This window comes from Rhynchophorus ferrugineus, unplaced genomic scaffold (assembly GCF_030347505.1).
Source record: "Rhynchophorus ferrugineus isolate W39M unplaced genomic scaffold, kcgeb_rfMv2 rfM4, whole genome shotgun sequence".
Lineage (NCBI taxonomy): Eukaryota > Metazoa > Arthropoda > Insecta > Coleoptera > Curculionidae > Rhynchophorus > Rhynchophorus ferrugineus.
The window spans coordinates 14,649,838-14,655,837 of record NW_027472583.1 but is presented as its reverse complement, the minus strand read 5'-3'; positions in this window follow the sequence as shown (position 1 = coordinate 14,655,837).

The following is a 6,000-nucleotide window of genomic DNA, read 5'->3' as shown; positions in this document are numbered from 1 at the left end:
TGAGTTGCATCACTTCATTGTTAACATGTGAGTCTATTTATGATAATTCAATGCGATTTCATAAATGACCGCCGGAATCCTGGATGCTGGTGTCAGTTATATTACTTCCAGAAAATTCTCCATTGATCCATATCCCTTTCAAATTAAGCAATGTAATTAATCAATATAACCAATGCACTTGGGATTTTTTCATCCCAGGATTCATCCCAATATACATTACATATGAATACAACGATTTACTATACATAACTGTATGCATGCTTTAGTTTCATTAACTTTAATTCCCTTTGTTTGAATCTAGTTATTTACCATATAAAGCTAGTTTGCAACATGCAACAACAAAAACATACATAGATATTATATGGTCGCTTACTTTTTTTTATTACATATTAAATTAGATATGCTTAGTATAGTCTTAACTTACAAATTAATTTACTATTGTTCTGTTACACTTGCATCAATATAAGCAAGCAACATTTATACAGAATAGATGCTGGAGGTTAGGTTCGCTTCAACCTTGAATTGGTTTGATTATTAGTCGGTTTGCTGTTTTAGTGGAACTCCTTATTTAAGCTTAATAAACCCAAATATTTTTTATAATTGTCTGATAAAGCAATCCTTGATCTTCAGAACCAAAACTGCCATCTTATGTCAGGTTGGGGGTATCTTCCGACTAACCAGGATAGTGCTTTGATGTTGAGTCTGATTTAATCTGATTTGCTTTTAGTCTAACGTGATGTAGCTTGCTATATACTGAGAAGTATCATGAGCAAATATGTCACAGGTGTGGAATATATAATCAATTAGCCCCAATATACTTCTTCATTTTGTTTTAGTGTAAAATATATTTTCTCTTGTTTGATTACAAACATTTTGGCTTTGGAGAAATATGTTTGGAGTTTAAGGATATATTGTTTCCATATCTTTTTTTGAAGGATTTCTAAAAACATACTTAAGTAGACTTAGTAAGCTTTTCCAGTGAATATATGCACCTATACTAATTGTTAAATGCTTGTTTATAATTCTCAGGTTATATACATGTATTAGGATTTATCTTTTATAATTCCATTGTAACAGACCTTCAGATAATGGATGCTTAGTAAAATGATTTTAAAATCAACAAATACAAATAAATGAATAAAACTAAATAAAATCCATAAAAATATGTATAAAAATAAAAATATTTAATCTTACTGAGAAATGAAATTTGTTATGGAAACTTGGCACTTGTCAAGGATAGCTTCAGGAGAAACGACGAAAAATTGATGAATTGAATTGAACTACTGTGATTAATTCACAAGTAGTGTTGTTTTTGTTGTTATAAACATATAAGGATGAAACTAAGCACTGAAACATTATTATTTAAGAAATGTTTAATATAATTTTAATGCTGTTAACACTGTCTGTATGCTATTTTATCCTGTAGCAGGATAATGCTTTCTCTATATTATATAACTACCCTATTTTTAAGTGTATATAATTACGTTTTCCTGTCGTAAATAATGGTTATCCTTTTTCCATCTGATACGACGAATTAAAAATTCTTCAGCTTCCGAAAAGAGACCCTTCTCAACAACGAAAGACACATCTTTATTTTTATGGGAGTTTTATGGAAACATCCCCTGTTAATGCCCGTGTTTATAAATGGTTTCATGACTTAAGTAGTAGTAGGTTTTATTAACTAAAGTTTTGTGAATTACATTCTAATATAACTAATAATTTGTATACTTGCATTTTAAACGAAAACAATGTATTATGCTCATATTTGGCAAGAAAACCTTTATATTATATTGAATATCGTTTGATGTGTTTTATTATTGAAACCAGGTAATTAGTTCTTTCAAATTCTGGTAGTACAACACTATAAGGATGAATGATTTTTGAAAAAAATATGTTTGCAAACTGCTTTCACCACTTTTGTTTACAAGACATTAGAACGTAGAAAATCAGAAATTAATTAACTCTAACAATGCACTTTGGAACCAGACCAATATATTCACCTCACGCGTACAGGTAGGTCTTTTTAGCTAATGTCTCTCAGTTTTTGTCAAGGCATTATGTGGTTAACTTGTGATCACCACTATAAATACCGCATAACACAATTTTACAAAACCTTTTGTGTTTGTAATTTTTTATGGCTTTTCTATTCATTATTCGAAATAAAGAAACAATACTCATATTCCTAAAAAATATATATTTTCGGTAGTTACGATAATAGCACTTTTTGTTGTTGTTGTTGTTAACAATCAGGCTAGTGGGCAATCAACATTTCTTATGATCACTTCATTAAGTGATCTTCTGTGTAAAATATTATCTTAATTAGCTAATCCTATTCTAAATGTTATTCTGAAGTCAATATATGTCCTATAACCAAATCGGACGGTGTTAAATGTTTTTGCATACGCACCTCACTATTACGTCGAACATTTAGCTGATTAGTGAACACATTGGAATGCACTAACACTTTTCTAAAGTACCTAACAAAAACATTTTGAATTACACTGGTTACGAGCACCGAGAATGGTACGAAACACTTTGTTTTGGAATCGTTGTGTGATGACTATATTAGACTTGCTAGCGGTACTGCATAGTAGAAACTAAACCTGAATAATAAAAATTAATGAAGGTCAATCTTTGGCTGTGCGATTCACGGATAATTAGACCACACAAGTACCAATCATAATAAATAACACCATCATTCCATATAGCAGCAACGTATTTCAAATCTCGAATCTTGTTAAAAAACATCACTGGAAATAACAACTTAAAAACAATAGGGAAGAACTGGAATTCAAATATATGAAAATGTAATGGTTAATTGGACAAAAATTAAAATTATCAATACATAAGAAATTGCTCTTATACTAGAAAGTATTGAAACCTTTATTGACATTGGGAATTCCATTATGGGGATATTCCGCGAAAAGTAACATAAATACAATACAAGTTTTCCAGAACAAAGTCCTGAGAAGTATTATAGGTGTACCCAGATACTACAGGACTGATTATTTACACCGAGATCTTCAGAAATCGACTGCTACTCAAGAAATGAAGAGAATCGCAAGAAGACATGTGTAGATTGGATAACACCAGAACAGGACAGAATAATCAAACCACTTCATTTTGTGTAGTGTAGTGTGATGAGGTGCATTTAATAAAAAAACTGCAGTCTTAATACATAATCATTTTTACACCAGAGACTATGATAGGGCCGATGTGTCCTCTTAGATATATATCCAGATTTAAGCTATTGTCGATTTAAGACAAATTGTAGGCTAGTTGCCAAAGACTAGTAACACTGTAATATATAAATTATTAAAAAACTTCAATTTCCATTTAATTTATGCGGTGTTATTGAACATCTCCATACAGTGAATATTGTTACAGATTACAGGTTTTAAAATCAAATAAAGCCGAGGATATCCAGTAAATAACAAGTATATTAAAGCTTGTTAAACCGCATGAGTTAGTAAAAAAAAAAGTAGTTAAGTAATAAGTAAGCTTGTTTTAATTTGGGCGGCCAAAAATTGACTTGGTTATGGTATAGAATATTATTCAGAGTGTGAAAACTGTAATTTCACTGACGAGCTTATTTCGTATAACCGTTATATTTGATCTCGAATCTAATCTACTTCACACAACTTTTTTTAGGAAATCTGTCGGCAGTATTCAACAAAGCGGATTTCCTTTTTTATCTCGCCTTATTCAACACTTACAATCACCTGCCGGTCGGTGGTATCGATTACTGCCCACTTTCTAAATCAAGCGTTAATAATATGCAGATTGATATTATTTCGCAAAAAAAAGGACTGACCAGTTCATCATCGCCGCGTCAGTTGGGTTACAGTTGAAAGCAGGAACTGGTGCAATAATTCATATAAAGCCCGCAACACACCAATCAATTATGGAAACCGACGCTATATTTTACGCGTAAAATAGTTAATGAAACAGGGCATATAATTATATTAATATTGCTTCGGTCGGGCGTGCTGCAGACGAAATTAGAAATTCTCATTGGCGTATTTTTCGCGTGGGAAATTATAAAGTTTGAAAATAGAGGTTGGAGAATTTATAACTTAGCACGTAAGCTCGATCAATAAATTAAATGGGGCGATAGACGACTTTTTGTTGTAATGTTAACTTTAACAGAAGATCATATTAGCTGGTAACACAGAGACGACAGTAAAAGACCTCGCAATCCGTGACTATACAAGTTTCTATTGGCTAGGACTGCATATGCGCACGTGTTCTAATCTAACCTGACAGTTTTCATAACTCGCGTCCTTTTCTACCACGCCTTCCGTACCACAGTCCTAGTTGTGGTTAGATTTCATTTTTAGGTTAATTTTGTATTTAAATTTTGTTGAGGTAATATAATTATTTCATAGAAAAAATTAGCAGTTGATAATGCGAAAATAAGTGTATAAGATATGAATTATTAGTAAAATATTATCATTTTATAACTCTATAATTTTGTAGATTGTTATGGAACAGAGGATATGGTCATTTCTAGGTTAATTTTGTACTCATATTTTTTGTTGAGGTCAAATAATTATTTCATTCATAAAATTAGCGGCAGATAATGCGAAAACATTGGTATAAGGTATGAATTATTAATAAAATATCATTTTATAACACAAATTTTGTAGGTTGCTATGGAACAAAGGATATATTTTTATGTTAAATAATATTGAAACAGAACTTATTTGAACATTATAGTAAGAATGAAATATGGTTATGTTTGTATACGTTCTCTGTCTATTTGTTATTATACTTATGTCTTTCTGATTTTACAGATATTTCAACAGAAGAAAAAATCTATAACGAAGCTAAAAGCTAACGAAGTATCATGCATTTTCAGCAAAGTATAAATATAAGGTGTATTTAATAGAAAGTGATTGGAATAAATTGGTAACATTGTATTTTAAGCTTTGTGTGAATTTTTGTGAAGTTTGTGTTTATGGATTTGTTTTTAATTTTCAGTATTCCTCTTTTCCAATTTAATTAAATAGCATAAGTTAAATATAAAATAAATAAAGAAAAGGAAACTTTATAATATAAGATAAGGAAAATTAAATAAATAAAAGGATAATTTTCAACCAGAAACTGTATAACATTGATAAAAGGAAGAATCTAGCTTATAGGCCAAAAGTAACAATAAAAAATATTTTATCTTTATTAATATTAATTTAGATATCTAATACCGATCATTAACTAATCAAAGAGATATTACTATGATACCAAAAACAACTTGTAAAAAATAGTATAGTGCTGGATACGGTTACAAAATATACGTTACAACAAAACGGTGCAAAATAATCCTTCAAAGACATCGAAATTCTCCATTATCAAATCTTGTTAGACAATGCGCAAACAAAAATTAAAGAGATTGATTTATCAGACAATCATAAAGCCAATTTGGATCTATGGGGTGAAAATATGGGCTTACACTAAAAATTCAAATCAACTAGTCATCCAACGGTGTCAAAACAAAATTCTTTGATTAATTACCAATGCCTATAGCTGCGTAACCAACGAAGAACTGCACGATGATCTGGAAATCAAATGGATTTGCGAAGTTATCCAAGATTTCGCCTTAAAACACGAAAGAAGATTACTAAATCAGACTAACGTGAAAGCAATACAACTACTGGACAACGCGCGGGATATCAGAAGATTGAAGCGAACTAAACCGCACGAACTTATATAAAGTGTATACCTATAGTGTAAATTATAGCTTAAGTTATTATAATTTTATAATTGAGGAATACATATTGATTTATGAATCTCGCACTGGTCTTGCTTGTATATTAATTCAAGTGCAAATAAAATGTAGTAATATATTAATTTGTAATTAAGATTGTACTAAGCATATCTAATAAAGATGTTATCAAAAAAAATTACCGTATCCAATCTATCCTGTAGCTTTATTTTATGACATTTTAAATCCTACATATTCACTCTTTAGAACAAATTAACATTGTTATTTATAGTATACTC